Source organism: Tachyglossus aculeatus, chromosome 15 (genome assembly GCF_015852505.1).
Source record: "Tachyglossus aculeatus isolate mTacAcu1 chromosome 15, mTacAcu1.pri, whole genome shotgun sequence".
NCBI lineage: Eukaryota > Metazoa > Chordata > Mammalia > Monotremata > Tachyglossidae > Tachyglossus > Tachyglossus aculeatus.
The window spans coordinates 4,351,523-4,372,493 of NC_052080.1; the positions used below are offsets into that span (position 1 = coordinate 4,351,523).

At 48.3% G+C, this 20,971-nt stretch overlaps 1 protein-coding gene across 5 annotated transcripts in view; it reads left to right on the top strand.

Annotated features, from left to right (window-relative positions):
* Positions 1-7,129: 7,129 nt before the first annotated feature.
* The window catches only part of MAP7D2 (MAP7 domain containing 2), an 80,517-nt gene continuing 66,675 nt past the window's right edge, over positions 7,130-20,971 (top strand). For 2 of the 5 annotated variants that reach the window (XM_038757346.1, XM_038757347.1), the window contains exon 1: positions 7,130-7,152. The gene's annotated coding sequence lies outside the window, so the exon portion shown is untranslated. The remainder of the gene's footprint in view (positions 7,153-20,971) is intronic. The other 3 variants (XM_038757349.1, XM_038757350.1, XM_038757351.1) reach the window with 3 other exon arrangements.

A 20,971-nucleotide genomic window follows, 5' to 3' on the forward strand; every position in this document is an offset into this window, starting at 1 on the left:
TTTTTTTAACTGCAAACTTCTTGTGTGTGAGAGGAGAGAAATTCATTACTAAACTGGGTGTACTATTGAATGTGTTGTAAGTTACAGCCAGCCTGGTCAGTGCCTTTCTGATACCTTCATTAGAAGCCAAGGGTTGTGGTGCCTTCCCAAGAGTTGGGATTGCAGCTCAATTCAAGCTGGATTCACGTGAACAACATGTGAATCCCAAAAGGACCAGTGGGGACTTGGAATGGGCCAGGACTGCAAGAAGTCAGTTCATGTCACATGTGTCTGTAGGCTTTCTTTGACAAACTGGCTCACTGTGCCCATTTTAGGTCAATATGGGCACTGTAACAAAACCAAACTGCCAGAACGCTAGGAAAGAGCTAGGCCCTATTCCCAACCATTCCCAACTAACCTGTTCTTGGAAAGCCACCTCCCTCCTTTCTCTTTCTCCCTCTTTCTTGTAGAATGGGGAGAAGGGAAGGAGATCTAGCTGGGCCTTGGCTTCTCCTTTCCTTTCTCCTTGCCTCCGCTCTCCCTTTTGCTCCTCCAGATCTGTCAGAAGAAGAAGCCAGGAAAGGGGTCTTCTAGGACTACCAAGTCACAACAGCCCGAAAAAAAGGGCTGGGCCTCTTGGCGACTGGAATACAGTCTCTTGCCAGCCTCTCCCCAGGCGGAAACAACTCCAAACAGGTTAAGGTAGGGCTCGGCAAGCAGCAGTTCAGTACCTCATTCGCCGTCATGTGGGGGGTGATGTCAGGAGGGGGGAGAGAACGAGCCCCAATCATGTATTGACAAAGAAGAGGTGCAGGGCATGGCCAGCCTCAGGAACTTGCTCTTCTGCCAACCCTACCTTGTTGGACGCTGCCCGGTGGTTTTTCTGGCTTCACACGAGAGCTGGTTAAATCCAACATGGCTCCTGGCATTTAGGCTTCAATTGGACGCTCGCCTTTGCAGGAGGAGCCTTAGCCAGAGAACAGTCCTTTTGTCTTTTCGTGAAGAGGGAGAATCCTCCAATAATTCCGACACAAACGTAGGTCGCCCAAACTTCCCGAGGCTCTTGGGCGGCTGAATAAAGTCCTCCTGAAGGGTGATCACCCGACTAGAGAAAAGTAGAACGCATTAGGCTTACTCAAAGATAAGACTTGTAGACTTTTTCTTCTCTCTCACCTGGTTAGATAGCGGCGGAGAAGCAGGGTGGCTCAGTGGAAAGAGCAGCGGCTTTGGAATTGGAGGTCGTGGGTTCAAATCTCGCTCTGCTGACTCAGCTGTGTGACTTTGGGCAAGTCACTTAACTTCTCTGGGCCTTAGTTACCTCAACTATAAAATGGGGATGAAGACTGAGCCCCCCGTGGGACAACCTGATCACCTTGTAACCTCAGCGCTTCAGTGTTTTGCACATAATAAGGGCTTAATAAATGCCATTATTATTATAGCTCCTCCCTTTTGCTCCAACAATACAGTCTTTTTTTATAGGTTCGGGAAATCTCTCCCAGCAGTAACGCAGCAGCCACCTTAGTTTAGCCTGAGCTCATGGTGAAGGAATACCTTTCTGGCTTAATCCTGGGAGACTATGAAATGGGTTTAGGAAGAGGTTTTTGTCTGCCACGCTTTGGGAAATGGCATTTGGTTCATGGAAGGGTTTAGTTTTCTGCTTCAGGTTAGCCCGGGCTTGAGTGTTCTGTTGGGTTGAATGGGGACACTTTAGAGAGAATGAGCCGAAGTTGCAATTTATCACAGTTGAAATTTACAAAATTGGAGAGCAGAAAAAGGAACTTCTCGTAAGAAATGTGCTTAAGACAAAAATGTAAATTGAGGCTTTGCCTTTGTTTTCTTTATTGCTGCCTTCCATCTAAAAATAAAATGGACAAGAGATGTTAAATGGTATTTGTTAAGCTCTTACTATGTGCCAAGCACCGTTCTCAGCACTGGGGTTGATAGAAGATAATCAGATTGGATGCAGTCCCTGTCCCGCGTGAGGCTCACCATCTTAATACCCATTTTACAGATGAGGTAATTAAGGCCCAGAGAAGTAAAGTGACTTGCCCAAGGTCACACAGCAGACAAATGGCAGAGCCGGGAATAGAACCCATGACCTTCTGGTGCCCGGGCTCAATCCACTAGGCCTTGATCATTCAATCATATTTACTGAGCGCTCACTGTGCAGAGCACTGTACTAAGCGCTTAGCACTGTACTGATCATCAGCTCCTTCAGGCCCGTGACTGTGTCTTCAAACACTTTTCCCCCAAGCGCTTAGCACAGTGTGCAGCACAGAGGACCAACAAAGCCCCAAATCCACCTCCACTATTTCCAAACACCTTGAAAAGGGTCCGGAAAAGAGACTGTAATCATGAAACGAGGATCTCGTTGTCTTTCTGCCGAAGCCACTGCAGAAGGCTCGTTTATCGCTTCCTGACAATGCAGAGCGCAGCACTCTCTGGGGTTGTTTAGTTATGTTGTGTCCTCTGGCCTGTTGGAGGGAAAAAAAAGGACAAAATGACCCATTTTTTTTCTCTCCCTGCCAGCTCACGGGATGGGCCCTCAGCGATGCAAAAAATAAAATGGCCAAAGGCTAAACCACCCGCTCTCAGCGATGCGAGCTGAGCTACCGAGACCTTTCACACTGGAGAAAATGAAAAAAAAAAAATATCCTAAGGGACATAATCCGGAGTCTGGGGACTCATAAAAAGGGCAACTGAAATTTCCAGAGTAAGTAATATGTTTCATTACCTACCGCTATTCACCGAAAACTATTAAAACTATTTAGAAACTCCTTTTCCCCTTCAGCAGTTTTTATGCTATTTAATACAATAGTGCAGTCAATAGTATTTACCGAACATCTGCTGTTTGCAGGGGACGGTCCTATAAGCACTTGGAATTGTACAGTAAGTAGAGGTGACCCCTGTCCTTACGGAATTCTGAATCTAGTTGATTGGAATTTCACTACACAATATTCACAATAATTTTCCTTAGGAACCAGGACATGGAAATGAATTTTTTTTTTACAAAGGGTGTTGATGAGAAGAATGCTATGAGTGTTAAGTGTTTCCTTAAATAACGGTGAAACTGTGAATGCCTGCCTTGATTGGAGAAGCAACCTGGCATAGAACAGTGCTTGGCACATAGTAATCGCTTAACAAATGCCATCATCGTGATTGTTATTATTATTAGAAGACCTTGCTTTTCAATCCTGGTTCTGCCACCTTGCCTGTTGTGTGGCCTTTGGCATGGCACTTAGGTGCCTCGGTTTCCTCATCCGTAAAATGGGGATTTAATACCTGCCCTCCCCCTCTTACTCATCCTGAGGCCCATGTGGGGCAGGAATTGGGTCTAACCTGATGTTTCCTATCTATCCCACTATTTACTGAAGTCCTTGGTATATAGTAAGTGCTTAACAAATGCCACAATCGTTAATAGAATTTCTGATCAATTAGTAGTAGCATTTTTCCTTGCTGACCTGTTAGGGTTTTCCTCTCTTGGGAAAAAATACATAAATTTGAACACTTTCAGTCTCTGACCTTGTGAATTGGAGCTAACCCGTGGCTCGTTAGCTGTGGTGATGGCTCTCCTGTGGAGACTTTTAGACTGTGAGCCCACTGTTGGGTAGGGACCGTCTCTCTATGTTGCCAATTTGTACTTCCCAAGCGCTTAGTACAGTGCTCTGCACACGGTAAGCGCTCAATAAATACGACTGATGATGATGATGATGACACCTGCTTCCCGCAAATCGGTGGAAATTACTTACTCATTTCCCTTGGATTACCTGTCCTTACTGTGGGATTTCATCAGAATCGAGTCAGGTCAGATTTGAGGCAGTGACCTAGAAATAGACCGTGCCATTTCTTTAGCCACTTTTCTTTTTATAAATGACATGATTTCAATAAAAAGAACCGTGTCTGTTTCTGTCTCTGCACACAGTAAGCGCTCAAGAAATACGATCGAATGTATAAATAGGAATCTGAAACTCTCGAGTGAGAGTTGTGCCTTATAGAACAGTACAGTGTAATCAATCATATTTATAGAGCACTTAACTGCGCAGAGCATTGTTCCATGCGCATGGGAAAGTACAACAGCGATCACCAGGAGTCTAGCGTTAGTAAACTGTGCTTAGGTAGTTATGGCTATAGTAACAATAATAATAGCATTTATTAAGCACTTACTATGTGCAAAGACTTTTAGACTGTGAGCCCACTGTTGGGTTGGGACTGTCTCTATATGTTGCAAATTTGTACTTCCCAAGTGCTTAGTACAGTGCTCTGCACATAGTAAGCGCTCAATAAATACGATTGATGATGATGATGATGATGATGATGATGCAAAGCACCGTTCTAAGTACTGGGGAGGTTACAAGGTGATCAGGTTGTCCCACGGTGGGCTCACAGTCTTAATCCCCATTTTACAGATGAGGTACCCGAGGCCCAGAGAAGTGAAATGACTTGCCCAAAGTCACACAGCTGACAATTGGCAGAGCTGGGATTTGAACCCATGACCTCTGACTCCAAAGCCCGTGCTCTTTCCACTGAGCCACGCTGCTTCTCTTACTCTCCAGAGTGCTTAATACAGTGCACTGCACACAGTAAGTGCTCCATTCATTCAATCGTATTTATTGAGCACTTACTGTGTGCAGAGCACTGTACTAAGCGCTTGGGAAGTACAAGTTGGCAGCATATATAGAGACGGTCCCTACCCAAGAATTGGCTCTTTCTATGTAATTTTGCTCAAGTAAATCAGCTTTGAGGGCAACTGGAAATTTGTTCCGTTGGGGGTGTGGGTCAGCCCCAGGGGGAGAGGCAGTGGGAAGGCCTGTTTGGTACCCCTGGACTTTGCTGCAGTTTGTGGACTGTCGTATTTGTTGAACGCCCACTGGACGCAATGCGGTGAACAAAGCACTCCGTAAGTACTAAACAAAGATAGCGTATCTTCACTGCCTCCGAGGTCTTCACACTTTGAGGGGACACAGACAGAAGAATAATTACCAAGGAGTCAAAATCCCCAAATCTCCAATCATCATCATCAATCATATTGAGCGCTTACTATGTGCAGAGCACTGTACTAAGCGCTTGGGAAGTACAAATTGGCAACATATAGAGACAGTCCCTACCCAACAGTGGGCTCACAGTCTGATGAAGACCACGGCCCCATCATCACCATCATCAATCGTATTTATTGAGTGCTTACTGTGTGCAGAGCACTGTACTAAGCGCTTGGGAAGTACAAGTTGGCAACCTATAGAATGGCCGCGCTGTCCTGCCCTCGAGAAGTTTGCCGTCTAATGGAGGCGTTTACAGACATTCTCCCCTCCACTCCTTCAGTTGCCATCCACCCCCGGACCGGTCCTGGACTGGCCTAAGGTCGTTGTGGGCAGGGGATGGGTCTGTTTATTGTCGCGTTGTCCCCTCCCAACCGCTTAGTACAGTGCTCTGAATGTGGTAAACTCTCCACCGATGAAAGGAATGAACCAATTTCTCTGAGACATCTGCTGAGTAGCCACCAACACTTCCATGATGATGATAATGACATTTATTAAGCACTTACTATGTGCAAAGCACTGTTCTAAGCGCTGGGGAGGTTACAAGGTGATCAGGTTGTCCCACGGGAGGCTCACAGTCTTCATCCCCATTTTACAGATGAGGTAACTGAGGCCCAGAGAAGTTCAGTGACTTGCCCAAAGTCACACAGCTGACAATTGGCGGAGCAGGAATTTGATCCCGTGACCTCTGACTCCAAAGCCTGTGCTCTTTCCAACACTTCCATGGTCCCCAGTGACCAGGACGGGCCATAACAAACAGACTAAGCCGCTGGGCCGGTCACTCTACTTGCCCAGGCCTCAGTTCCCCTACCTGTAAAATGGGGAGAGGATGGGAGGCCCAAGTGAAACGGGCTGTGTCTGACCCTCTCGGCCCGTATCAGTGCTTAGAACAGTGTTTGGCACATAGTAAGCGCTTAATAAATGCCATCATTATTATTACCCCAGCCTTCAGCACAGTGCCCGGGACCTAGTAAGCGCTCAATCAATAGGGCTGAATGACTGAAAAGCGCTCAATAAATAGGGCTGAATGACTGAAAAGCGCTCAATCAATAGGGCTGAATGACTGAAAAGTGCTCAATAAATAGGGCTGAATGACTGAAAAGCGCTCAATAAATAGGGCTGAATGACTGAAAAGCGCTCGATAAATACGACTGAACGAAGGAGGCGGGATTAGAACCCACGTCCTCTGAGTCCCGAGCCCGCCCTCTTCCCATTAAGCCAGGCCTACCTATGTGTGTGTGGGGTGTGTGTGTGTGCGCACACGCGGAGGGCGTCCGGGTGGAGGCGGGCCGCGGGCTGAAGGTGAGAGGTGGACACGGTTTGCGTGTGTGTGCACCGGGAGGACTAGGGAGCGGCAGCCCCAAGTGTGTGTGTGTGTGTGTGTGTGTGTCTGTGAGTGAGAGAGAGGTGTGCGAGTGCGTGTCCGTGTGATGGGGTGAATGAATGAAAAGCGCTCAATAAATAGGGTTGAATGAATGAAAAGCGCTCAGTAAATAGGGATGAATGTGTGCTAGAGGTGTGGGTGTGATAGAGGGGTGTGTGTGTGTGTTTCTGCGACAGCTGTGGGGTGTCTGTGTGATACAGAGGTGTGTTTGTGTGTGTGATACAGAAGGGTGTGTGTGTGTGACAGGTGTGTGAGTGTGTGGTGTGTGTGTGTACACACGCAGAGGGCGTCCGGGTGGAGGCGGGCCGCGGGCTGAAGTTGAGAGGTGACACGGTTTGCGCCTGTGTGCACCGGGAGGACGCGGGAGCGGCAGCCCCAAGTGTGTGTGTGTGTGTGAGAGAGAGGGGTGGGTGGGTGTGTGTGTGTGACAGAGCTGTGGGGTGTCTGTGTGTGTGTGTGACAGAGCTGTGGGGTGTCTGTGTGTGTGTGATAGAGAGGGGTGTGTGCGCGTCTGAGAGTTGTGGGTGTGTCTGTGTGTGTGATAGAGGTGTGTGTGAGTGTGTGCGCGGTGCGGTGCGCCTGTGCGGCGCCGGCGACCCAGCGCCCTTGGCGGCGTTTTCCTCCACCACCTCCTCCTCTTCTTCCTCGGCGTTTTCCACCTCTTCCTCCTCCTCGTCCTCCTCCTCCTCGGCGTTTTCGTCGGCGACGACCCGAAGATGGCGGAGCCCGAGCCCCGAAACGGCCCCCGGCACCCAGGTCAGGGACACAACCACCCACACACCGGCACACACCGCCACACACCGCCACACCGCCAAGGAGGGGCCGGCCGGCCGGCCGGCCAAGGGCGGGCGGGAGGGCTGTCTGTCTGTCTGTCTGTCTGTGTGTGTGTGTCCCTGTGGGGGGGGTGTGTGTCTGTGTCTGAGTGTCCCTGTGTGTGTCCGTGTGTCTGTGTGAGCATCTGGGAGTGTGTGTACCTGTGTGCCTGGGTCTGTGTGAGCATCTGGGAGTGTAGGTGTCTGTGCGTCTGGGTCTGTGTGAATATCTGGGGGTGTGTGTGTCTGGGCCTGTGTGAGTATCTGGGGGTGTGTGTGTCTGTGTGTGTGAGTATCTGGGAGTGTGTGTGTCTGTGTGTCTGGGTCTGTGTGAGTAGCTGGGAGTGTGTGTGTGTGTGTGTCTGTGTGTCGGTCTGTGTGAGTAGCTGGGAGTGTGTGTGTCTGGGCCTGTGTGAGTAGCTGGGAGTATGTGTGTCTGTGTGTCTGCGTGTCTGCGTCTGTGTGAGTAGCTGGGAGTGTGTGTGTGTGTGTCTGTGTGTCTGGGTCTGTGTGAGTATCTGGGAGTGTGTGTGTCTGGGCCTGTGTGAGTATCTGGGAGTGTGTGTGTCTGTGTGAGTATCTGGGAGTGTGTGTGTGTGTGTCTGTGAGTATCTGGGAGTGTGTGTGTCTGTGTCTGTGAGTATCTGGGAGTGTGTGTCTGTGTCTCTGTGTGCGTGTTTGGGGGTGGGGGGGGGGAGGGCGGTCCCCCAGGGCAGCCCTCGGACATGCGAGGGTCGATGGACTCGTCCGCCCACCCCGGGCCTCGTGTGGGCACCCGGTCCCGTCGCTCAGCACAGTGCTCTGCGCATCCGAAGCGTCCAGTGCAGCCCCCCTGATGGCTGGCTGGGGGGAGGGAAGGAAGGAGGGGGCGCAGGTGGTGGGAGAGAACAGTGCTTGGCATATAGGAAGCGCTTAACAAATACCATTTTTCTTCTCTCTTCTTTCTTCTTTCCCCTTTCCCTTCTTCCCTCTTCCCTTTCCCCCCTCCCCTTTCCCCCTCTCCCCTTTCCCCCTCTCCCCTTTCCCCCTCTCCCCTTTCCCCCTCTCCCCTTTCCCCCTCTCCCCTCTTCTTCTTCTTTATTATCCTTAGACTGTGAGCCCATTGTTAGGTAGGGACCGTCTCTATCTGTTGCCGAATTGTCCTCCCGAAGCGCTTAGTACAGTGCTCTGCACACAGAAAAAGCTCAGTAAATACGATTGAAGGAATAAATGGAAGTTTAGCCGCCCCTCTTGGGTCAGGGGGCTTCCCAGGAACCGCATCCCTCTCCCCCAACTCACGGGGGGCTTTTCAAGGTTAAGCCCCAAGGCGAGAGAAAAGCAGCATGGCCTAGTAGGTAGAGTCCAGACCCGGGAGTATGAAGGACCTGGGTTCTAATGTTACTCCGCCACTTGTCTGCCGGGGTGACCTGGGGTCAGTCACTTCTTGTCGCCGAGCCTCCATTCCCTCATCTAGAAAAATAACAATAGCATTTGTTAATGATGATGGTATTTGTTAAGCATCTACTATGTGCGAAGCACTGTTCTAAGCGCTGGAGGGGGATACAAGGTCATCAGGTTGTCCCACGTGGAGCTCACAGTCTTAATCCCCATTTGACAGATGAGGTAACTGAGGCCCAGAGAAGTGAAGTGACTTGCCCTAAGTCACACAGCTGGCAAGTGGCAGAGCCAGGATTAATAATAGTAATAATAATAATGGTGGTATTTGTTAAGCGCTTACTATGTGCCAACCACTGTTCTAAGCACTGGGGGGATACACAGTCCCACTTGGGGCTCACAGTTTTAATCCCCATTTTACAGATGAGGTAACTGAGGCACAGAGAAGTTAAGTGGCATGCCCAAGGTCACAAAGCTGACAAATGGTGGAGCCGGGATTCGAACCCATGACCTCTGACTCCCAAGCCCAGGTTCTTTCCAGTGAGCCATGCTACTTCTCTTAAGCGCTTACTGGGTGCTCGTTTATTTATTCCTTTAATCAATAGGCCAGTCACTCGGGTTTATTAAGCATTTATTAAGCGGAGCACTGTACTAAGCACTTGGGAGAGTAAACTAGAATTTGTAGTCACTATCCCATTCTAGAATATAAACCCCCGATCCGCCCCAACCCCTCTAGACTGTGAGCCCGTTGTGGGCAGGGATTGTCTCTATTGCTGTATTGTATTTTCCAAGCGCTTAGTACAGTGCTCAGTACCCAGTAATAGTAATAATAATAGTGGTATTTGTTAAGTGCTTACTATGTGCAAAGCACTGTTCTAAGGGCTGGGGCGGTTACAAGGCGATCAGGTTGTCCCACGGGGGGCGGGGGCTCACAGTTTTAATCCCCATTTTACAGATGAGGGAACTGAGGCACAGAGAAGTGAAGTGACTTGCCCAAAGTCACGCAGCTGACAGTTGGCGGAGCCGGGATTTGAACCCATGACCTCTGACTCCAAAGCCCGGGCTCTTTCCACTGAGCCATGCCGCTTCTCCGATGAGTGCTTAATAAATATGATTGAATGAATGTGTACAATCTAGCATGGGAAAGATGTTAAAATAATGTACGCATCGGAATAAGAAGAAAAAAATGGATATATAGATGAGGGTGAGAAGGATATGGTGAAGAATAGGTTCTGTCGATTGGTGTGTTCAGCAGCCATACAGGTTGCTTGGGGTTCGGAAATGTCTAATGAGCGCAGAAGCATTCAGAAGATATTTGTGGAGATTAAACCTGGGGAGAAGAGAAACGAATTCATTTAGTTTTGGATAACTTGTTAGAGAAGCAGCGTGACTCAGTGGGAAGACCCCGGGCTTGGGAGTCAGAGGTGGTGGGTTCTAATCCCGGCTCCGCCACTCGTCAGCTGTGTGACTTTGAGCAAGTCACTTCACTTCTCCGTGCCTCAGTTACCTCATCTGTAAAATGGGGGTGAAGCTTGTGAGCCCCGCGTGGGACAACCTGTTCACCTTGTATCCCCCCCCCCCCACCCCGGTGCTTAGAACAGCGCTTGGCACATAGTAAGCGCTTAACAAATGCCATCGTTATTGTAGTCAGGATGGCACCTTTCCCCCCATAAATTACCCACTTATGTGACCTCGGGCAAGTGACTTATGATCATCAATCGTATTTATTGAGCGCTTACTATGTGCAGAGCACTGTACTAAGCGCTTGGGAAGAACAAATTGGCAACATATAGAGACAGTCCCTACCCAACAGTGGGCTCACAGTCTAAGTCACAGACTTATCTTCTCTGAGTCTCAGTTTCCCCATTTGTAAAATGGAGCGTCAATACCTGTTCTCCCTCCTTCTTAGACTGAGCCCCATGTGGGAATTGATCTTCTACCAACCTCAATGCTTAGTACTTGGCAAATAGTAAGCGCTTAACAAATGCCATCGTTATTGTAGTCAGGTTGGCACCTTTCCCCCCATAAATTACCCACCTTGGGCAAGCGACTTATCTTCTCTGAGTCTCAGTTTCCCCATTTGTAAAATGGAGAGTCAATACCTGTTCTCCCTGGGACTTGATCCCCAACCAACCTCAGCGCTTAGTACTTGGCACGTAATAAGCGCTTAACCGATACTACGATTTATAAATGAGTGTAATCCTTCTTTGGGAAAGCACTGTTCTGGACACCTCCAGCAACTCCTTATTCAGCCAGTGAACGACGATGGTTTTATGGTCAAAGACCAAAAATGAGGTGGCTTCCGACCAGAGACCGTGCTTCCTTCTTCTTGAGATCTACTCTGGTCAGACGTTGTGAGTGCGATTTAAGCGAATTCATTTTTTAGCATGCCGACTATTGTTAAGACTTTGGTTTGAAGCGTCGTTTTTCTGACCTTTTTAGTATTATGTCCTGGTTATGGGCTAGGGACCAATTTATTGATTTGTTTCCCCCCCCCCCCCCCCGAGATGTCTTAATCAGGACATTGATTACACTGGCCACTGTACACCTCGCTCTTCAAGGTAACAGTTCTAGGTGCGTTTTCTTCTTTCAATGAAACTTTGCGTCGAGCCCTCCTGGAAAGTGTATTCTCTGCACCAGATATTTTTTTTAGTTTGGGGATTAAAAAAATTAATGAGCCAAGGGAAATCTGATTTCTAGGTATTGGTTTAATTTGCTTTCAGGTCGGAAGTCAGTGGGAGTGGAATAGCCAGATATGGAAAACCCTTTCCGGCAGCAGGGCCAGCACCAAAGCCAGGAGCCCGCTGTTGGGTAGGGACTGTCTCTATGTGTTGCCGACTTGTACTTCCCAAGCGCTTAGTACAGTGCTCTGCACACAGTAAGCACTCAATAAATACGATCGATTGATTGATTGATATAAATGTGCTGTCAGTATGAGAAGTGGGATAATTGAGCCCCTTCTGAGTGGGTTAAGCACAACAGAACCACAAAGAGGTGGTGTAACTTGGTCTTTTTGTGCCACGACCCTCTCCGGCCCGACAAGAGTGCTCTGGGCGAAGACTGAGCCTGTAAGCGCTCAATAAATACGATCGATTAATTGATATAAATATGCTGTCAGTATGAGAAGTGGGATAATTGAGCCCCTTCTGAGTGCAGTGCATTGGGTTAAGCACTGGGGAAAGCACAACAGAACCACAAAGCGGTGGTGTGACTTGGTCTTTTTGTGCTCTGCGACCCTCTCCGGCCCGACAAGAGTGCTCTGGGTGAAGACTGAGCCTTTAAGCGCTCAGTAAATACGATCGATTGATTGATATAAATATGCTGTCAGTATGAGAAGCGGGATAATTGACCCCTTCTGAGTGCAGTGCATTGGGTTAAGCACTGGGGAAAGCACAACAGAACCACAAAGAGGTGGTGCGACTTGGTCTTTTTGTGCTCTGCGACCCTCTCCGGCCCGACAAGAGTGCTCTGGGCGAAGACTGAGCCTTTCCACGCTTGCGTACAAATCTGTACTCTGCCCTACCTCGTCTTTCTGTAGCGTGTTTGTCCACCCACGACCGTTCTCTGTTGTAATGAGCGGAGGGAGGGATCACCGTGGCGTGTTGGAAAGATCCTTCTTAGACTGTGAGCCTCGTGTGGGACGGGGACTGAGTCCATCCTGATTAACCTGTATCTGCCCTAGCGCTGAGAACAATGCTTGACCCAAAAGTAAGTGCTTAATAAGTACCTTAATGAGAAGTCATGGTATTTTGTTAAGCTCTTACTGTGTGTCCAACACTGTTCTAAGTGCCGATAATTACAATAATTAGAATTAGTAGTGTTGATTTGCATCAATGCCGCCTCCAGATTTCGCCTCCCATTTCTCTCTCCCCTCAGACCCCTCCCAGACCCACTAGAGAAGCAGCGTGGCTCAGTAGAAAGAGCCCGGGCTTTGGAGTCGGAGGTCATGGGTTCAAATCCCGGCTCCGCCAACTGCCAGCTGTGTGACTTTGGGCAGGTCACTTGACTTCTCTGTGCCCCAGTTATCTGTAAAATGGGGATGAAGACTGCAAGCCCCTCCTGGGACAACCTGATCACCTTGTAACCTCCCCAGCGCTTAGAACAGTGCCTTGCACGTAGTAAGTGCTTAATAAATGCCATTATTATTATTATAGGGAGTGTGTGAACAGCGTCCATTAGCTTCTGTTCGAAAAGTCCCGGGAGGCGAACAGAACCGGAAAAGCAGCGTAGATAGAGTACAGACTTGGGAGTCAGAAGGACCTCTCCTAATTTTGTTGTATTGTAATTCCCCGAGCCTTTAGTAATAATAATAATAATAATAATAATGATGATGGCATTTGTTAAGCGCTTACTATGTGCAGAGCACTGTTCTAAGCGCTGGGGGGGATACAAGGTGATCAAGTTGTCCTACGTGGGGCTCACAGTCTTAATCCCCATTTTACAGATGAGGTAACAGGCTCAGAGAAGTTAAGTAACTTGCCCAAGGTCACACAGCAGACATGTGGCGGAGCCGGGATTCGAACCCATGACCTCTGACTCCAAAGCCCGTGCTCTTTCCACTGAGCCACGCTGCAGTGCTGTGCACAGAGTAAGCGCTCATTAAATATGATTGATCGATTGATTGATATCCTGTCGGTGTCTAGAAATTGTAGTTGATCTCCTTACTGGAGTTTGGTTAGTCTCTCAGATTGCTTGGGTAATCTGCCCACTTTGCAAGCAGCTATTCCAGCACTTTGGGGCCACCTAGTATTGTTTTAAAATATGTTTGATTATAATTAAATGTTATATAAATAAATATATTATTATTTCATTTTCCAGCACTTTGGGGCCACCTAGTATTGTTTTATATTTGATTATAATCAAATATTATATAAATATATTATCATTTCATTATCCAGCACTTATTTTTGATTACTTCCTTTTAGACTGTGAGCCCACTGTTGGGTAGGGACTGTCTCTATCTGTTGCCAATTTGTACTTCCCAAGCGCTTAGTACAGTGCTCTGCACATAGTAAGCGCTCAATAAATACGATTGATGATGATGATTACTTCCTACTATTCGTAGTTTAATATAGCAATTGTCTTTTCCTGGTCTGTTGTGAAGTTATTGAGGGCAGAGATCAAGTCTTTTGCTATTTTTGTGCTCTAATACATTTATTAATCAAACGATGGTATTTTTCGAGCCATTACTATAAGCAGAACACTGTACTAAGCACCGGTGTCCCCCATAGGGAGGAGAATCGGGGCTATTCTGATATTTTATCATCTCTATTTACTCTGCACAATTTCTGTGCTTCTGATTGCGCTCTTTGTCGCCTTAGCCTTCCTGTGGTATGAAATGAAGCTTTAATGAGTTGCCCGTGTTCCTGCTGCTGAGCATAATATTTTGTTTAACCCCCCCTGGTTTGCAAATGAAATCAGACTCAAACACCCCCTCTCAATTCCCCAAACACCACCAAATCTATCCTTCAACAAAGAAGAGTGTGACTTTTCTCCTTGAAGGGCGAGCAGGGGTGTTGGGGGAGGAAATGATTCCTATAAGTATTTCCTGCGGTGTGTGTTAAGCGCTTACTATGTGTCAAACACTGCTCTAAGCGCTGGGGTAGGTACAAGTTAGGTCGGACACAGTCCCTGTCCCACGTGGGGCTCACAGACTATCAGTAGTATTTATTGAGTGCCTCCTATGTGCAGAGCACTGTACTAAGCGCCTGGGAGAGTACAGTACAACCTAATTTGCAGACATAATCCCTGCCCCAAGTGATCTGACAGTCTAGGGGAATGGCATTAAGTATTTATTGGGAGCAGAGCACTGTTCTAAGTGCTGAGAGAGAATAGGCAGGTGGGCATTAGACACAACCCCAGCGGTGGGCAAATGAAGGGCTAGTCTCCTTCCAGTCCACGCAGTACTTGGGGTTGATGTGCTCTGCACATAGTAAGCGCTCAATAAATACGATTGATGATGATGATGATGATTGAGTTTTCCAGGAGTGATGGGTTGCATCGTGCCATCCGCATTCTCTCGCCCGGTCCTCATGCGATGAACATTCATTCAATCGTATTTATTGAGCGCTTACTGTGTGCAGAGCACTGTACTAAGCGCTTGGGAAGTACAAGTTGGCAACATATAGAGACGGTCCCTACCCAACAGTGGGCTCACAGTCTAGAAGGGGGAGACAGACAACAAAACAAAACATAGTAACAAAATAAAATAAATAGAATAGTAGAGGAGGTACAATCAATCAATCAATCGTATTTATTGAGCGCTTACTATGTGCAGAGCACTGTACTAAGCGCTTGGGAAGTACAAGTTGGCAACATATAGAGACAGTCCCTACCCAACAGTGGGCTCACAGTCTAAAAGGGGGAGACAGAGAACAAAACCAAGCATACTAACAAAATAAAATAAATAGAATAGATATGTACAAGTAAAATAAATAAATAAATAGAGTAATAAATATGTACAAACATATATACATATATACAGGTGCTGTGGGGACAATACCTTCTCTCACCAGCAAATGATGTCTGCTACAGCATTCACTATACAGGGGGTAATGATCGGCGAAGAGCTGCCTTAATGATGGCATTTATTAAGCGCTTACTATGTGCAAAGCACTGTTCTAAGTGCCGAATTAAAAATACATTTGCAAGAAGCTGGTAATGGTATTTGAGCACCTGTGTGCTGAGCACTGGGGAAAGTACAAAACATCATCATCATCATCATCATCAATCGTATTTATTGAGCGCTTACTGTGTGCAGAGCACTGTACTAAGCGCTTGGGAAGTACAACTTGGCAACATATAGAGAAAGTCCCTACCCAACAGTGGGCTCCCAGTCTAAAAGGTAGTCACAAGGTTTCTGCTGCATAGGGACGGGGCATGGGACTGGGAGTCACAAGGTTTGCTGCCATTTGTCTGCTGCCTGGGGTTGGGGCACAGGCCTGATAGTCATCATCATCAATCGTATTTATTGAGCGCTTACTGTGTGCAGAGCACTGTACTAAGTGCTTAGGAAGTGCAAGTTGGCAACATATAGAGAAAGTCCCCACCCAACAGTGGGCTCACAGTCTAAAAGGTAGTCACAAGGTTTCTGCTTCATAGGGACGGGGCATGGGCCTGGGAGTCACAAGGTTTGCTGCCATTTGTCTGCTGCATGGTGTTGGGGCACAGGCCTGATAGTCATCATCATCAATCGTATTTATTGAGCGCTTACTGTGTGCAGAGCACTGTACTAAGCGCTTGGGAAGTCCAAGCTGGCAACATATAGAGAAAGTCCCCACCCAACAGTGGGCTCACAGTCTAAAAGGTAGTCACAAGGTTTCTGCTTCATAGGGACAGGGCATGGGCCTGGTAGTCATCACCATCAATCGTATTTATTGAGCGCTTACTGTGTGCAGAGCACTGTACTAAGCACTTAGGAAGTACAAGTTGGCAACATATAGAGAAAGTCCCTACCCAACAGTGGGCTCCCAGTCTAAAAGGTAGTCACAAGGCTTCTGCTGCATAGGGACGGGGCATGGGCCTGGGAGTCACAAGGTTTGCTGCCATTTGTCTGCTGCATGGGGTTGGGGCACAGGCCTGATAGTCATCATCATCAATCGTATTTATTGAGCGCTTACTGTGTGCAGAGCACTGTACTAAGCGCTTGGGAAGTACAAGTTGGCAACATATAGAGAAAGTCCCTACCCAACAGTGGGCTCACAGTCTAAAAGGTAGTCACAAGGTTTCTGCTGCATAGGGACGGGGCATGGGCCTGGGAGTCACAAGGTTTGCTGCCATTTGTCTGCTGCATGGGGTTAGGGCACGGGCCTGGTAGTCATCATCATCAATCGTATTTATTGAGCGCTTACTGTGTGCAGAGCACTGTACTAAGCGCTTAGGAAGTACAAGTTGGCAACATATAGAGAAAGTCCCTACCCAACAGTGGGCTCACAGTCTAAAAGGTAGTCACAAGGTTTCTGCTTCATAGGGACAGGGCACGGGCCTGGTAGTCATCATCATCAATCGTATTTATTGAGCGCTTACTGTGTGCAGAGCACTGTACTAAGCGCTTGGGATGTACAAGTTGGCAACATATAGAGAAAGTCCCTATCCAACAGTGGGCTCACAGTCTAAAAGGTAGTCACAAGGCTTCTGCTGCATAGGGATGGGGCATGGGCCTGGGAGTCACAAGGTTTGCTGCCATTTGTCTGCTGCATGGTGTTGGGGCACGGGCCTGGTAGTCATCATCATCAATCGTATTTATTGAGCGCTTACTGTGTGCAGAGCACTGTACTAAGCGCTTGGGAAGTACAACTTGACAACATATAAAGTCCCTACCCAACAGTGGGCTCACAGTCTGAAAGGTAGTCAGAAGGTTTCTGCTGCATAGGGACAGGGCATGGGCCTGGTAGTCATCATCATCAATCGTATTTATTGAGCGCTTACTGTGTGCAGAGCACTGTACTAAGCGCTTGGGAAGTCCAAGCGGTCAACATATAGAGAAAGTCCTTACCCAACAGTGGGCTCACAGTCTAAAAGGTAGTCACAAGGTTTCTGCTTCACAGGGACGGGGCATGGGACTGGGAGTCACAAGGTTTGCTGCCATTTGTCTGCTGCATGGGGTTAGGGCACAGGCCTGGTAGTCATCATCATCAATCGTATTTATTGAGCGCTTACTGTGTGCAGAGCACTGTACTAAGCGCTTGGGAAGTACAACTTGGCAACATATAGAGAAAGTCCCTACCCAACAGTGGGCTCCCAGTCTAAAAGGTAGTCACAAGGTTTCTGCTGCATAGGGACGGGGCATGGGCCTGGGAGTCACAAGGTTTGCTGCCATTTGTCTGCTGCATGGGGTTGGGGCACGGGCCTGGTAGTCATCATCATCAATCGTATTTATTGAGCGCTTACTGTGTGCAGAGCACTATACTAAGCGCTTGGGAAGTACAACTTGGCAACAAATAAAGTCCCTATCCAACAGTGGGCTCACAGTCTAAAAGGTAGTCACAAGGTTTCTGCTTCATAGGGACAGGGCATGGGCCTGGTAGTCATCACCATCAATCGTATTTATTGAGCGCTTACTGTGTGCAGAGCACTGTACTAAGCACTTAGGAAGTACAAGTTGGCAACATATAGAGAAAGTCCCTACCCAACAGTGGGCTCCCAGTCTAAAAGGTAGTCACAAGGTTTCTGCTGCATAGGGACGGGGCATGGGCCTGGGAGTCACAAGGTTTGCTGCCATTTGTCTGCTGCATGGGGTTGGGGCACGGGCCTGGTAGTCATCATCATCAATCGTATTTATTGAGCGCTTACTGTGTGCAGAGCACTATACTAAGCGCTTGGGAAGTACAACTTGGCAACAAATAAAGTCCCTATCCAACAGTGGGCTCACAGTCTAAAAGGTAGTCACAAGGTTTCTGCTTCATAGGGACAGGGCATGGGCCTGGTAGTCATCACCATCAATCGTATTTATTGAGCGCTTACTGTGTGCAGAGCACTGTACTAAGCACTTAGGAAGTACAAGTTGGCAACATATAGAGAAAGTCCCTACCCAACAGTGGGCTCCCAGTCTAAAAGGTAGTCACAAGGCTTCTGTTGCATAGGGACGGGGCATGGGCCTGGGAGTCACAAGGTTTGCTGCCATTTGTCTGCTGCATGGGGTTGGGGCACGGGCCTGGTAGTCATCATCATCAATCGTATTTATTGAGCGCTTACTGTGTGCAGAGCACTGTACTAAGCGCTTGGGAAGTACAAGTTGGCAACATATAGAGAAAGTCCCTACCCAACAGTGGGCTCACAGTCTAAAAGGTAGTCACAAGGTTTCTGCTGCATAGGGACGGGGCATGGGCCTGGGAGTCACAAGGTTTGCTGCCATTTGTCTGCTGCATGGGGTTGGGGCACGGGCCTGGTAGTCATCATCATCAATCGTATTTATTGAGCGCTTACTGTGAGCAGAGCACTGTACTAAGCGCTTGGGAAGTCCAAGCTGGCAACATATAGAGAAAGTCCTTACCCAACAGTGGGCTCACAGTCTAAAAGGTAGTCACAAGGTTTCTGCTTCATAGGGACGGGGCACGGGCCTGGTAGTCATCATCATCAATCGTATTTATTGAGCGCTTACTGTGTGCAGAGCACTGTACTAAGCGCTTGGGATGTACAAGTTGGCAACATACAGAGAAAGTCCCTACCCAACAGTGGGCTCACAGTCTAAAAGGTAGTCACAAGGCTTCTGCTGCATAGGGATGGGGCATGGGCCTGGGAGTCACAAGGTTTGCTGCCATTTGTCTGCTGCATGGTGTTGGGGCACGGGCCTGGTAGTCATCATCATCAATCGTATTTATTGAGCGCTTACTGTGTGCAGAGCACTGTACTAAGCGCTTAGGAAGTACAAGTTGGCAACATATAGAGAAAGTCCCTACCCAACAGTGGGCTCACAGTCTAAAAGGTAGTCACAAGGTTTCTGCTGCATAGGGACGGGGCATGGGCCTGGGAGTCCCAAGGTTTCCTGCCATTTGTCTGCTACATGGGGTTAGGGCATGGGCCTGGTAGTCATCATCATCAATCGTATTTATTGAGCGCTTACTGTGTGCAGAGCACTGTACTAAGCGCTTGGGAAGTACAACTTGGCAACATATAGAAAAAGTCCCTACCCAGCAGTGGGCTCACAGTCTAAAAGGTAGTCACAAGGTTTCTGCTGCATAGGGACGGGGCATGGGCCTGGGAGTCACAAGGTTTGCTGCCATTTGTCTGCTGCATGGGGTTGGGGCACAGGCCTGATAGTCATCATCATCAATCGTATTTATTGAGCGCTTACTCTGTGCAGAGCACTGTACTAAGCGCTTAGGAAGTACAAGTTGGCCACATATAGAGAAAGTCCCTACCCAACAGTGGGCTCACAGTCTAAAAGGTAGTCACAAGGTTTCTGCTGCATAGGGACGGGGCATGGGCCTGGGAGTCACAAGGTTTGCTGCCATTTGTCTGCTGCATGGGGTTAGGGCACGGGCCTGGTAGTCATCATCATCAATCGTATTTATTGAGTGCTTACTGTGTGCAGAGCACTGTACTAAGCGCTTAGGAAGTACAAGCTGGCAACATATAGAGAAAGTCCTTACCCAACAGTGGGCTCACAGTCTAAAAGGTAGTCACAAGGTTTCTGCTTCATAGGGACGGGGCATGGGCTTGGGAGTCACAAGGTTTGCTGCCATTTGTCTGCTGCCTGGGGTTGGGGCACAGGCCTGATAGTCATCATCATCAATCGTATTTATTGAGCGCTTACTGTGTGCAGAGCACTGTACTAAGCGCTTAGGAAGTGCAAGTTGGCAACATATAGAGAAAGTCCCCACCCAACAGTGGGCTCACAGTCTAAAAGGTAGTCACAAGGTTTCTGCTGCATAGGGACGGGGCATGGGCCTGGGAGTCACAAGGTTTGCTGCCATTTGTCTGCTGCATGGTGTTGGGGCACAGGCCTGATAGTCATCATCATCAATCGTATTTATTGAGCGCTTACTGTGTGCAGAGCACTGTACTAAGCGCTTGGGAAGTCCAAGCTGGCAACATATAGAGAAAGTCCCCACCCAACAGTGGGCTCACAGTCTAAAAGGTAGTCACAAGGTTTCTGCTTCATAGGGACAGGGCATGGGCCTGGTAGTCATCATCATCAATCGTATTTATTGAGCGCTTACTGTGTGCAGAGCACTGTACTAAGCGCTTGGGATGTACAAGTTGGCAACATATAGAGAAAGTCCCTACCCAACAGTGGGCTCACGGTCTAAAAGGTAGTCACAAGGTTTCTGCTGCATAGGGACGGGGCATGGGCCTGGGAGTCACAAGGTTTGCTGCCATTTGTCTGCTGCATGGGGTTGGGGCACAGGCCTGATAGTCATCATCATCAATCGTATTTATTGAGCGCTTACTGTGTGCAGAGCACTGTACTAAGCGCTTAGGAAGTACAGCTTGGCAACATATAGAGAAAGTCCCTACCCAACAGTGGGCTCCCAGTCTAAAAGGTAGTCACAAGGCTTCTGCTGCATAGGGACGGGGCATGGGCCTGGAATCACAAGGTTTGCTGCCATTTGTCTGCTGCATGGGGTTGGGGCACAGGCCTGATAGTCATCATCATCAATCGTATTTATTGAGCGCTTACTGTGTGCAGAGCACTGTACTAAGCGCTTAGGAAGTACAAGTTGGCCACATATAGAGAAAGTCCCTACCCAACAGTGGGCTCACAGTTTAAAAGGTAGTCACAAGGTTTCTGCTGCATAGGGATGGGGCATGGGCCTGGGAGTCACAAGGTTTGCTGCCATTTGTCTGCTGCATGGGGTTAGGGCACGGGCCTGGTAGTCATCATCATCAATCGTATTTATTGAGCGCTTACTGTGTGCAGAGCACTGTACTAAGCGCTTGGGAAGTCC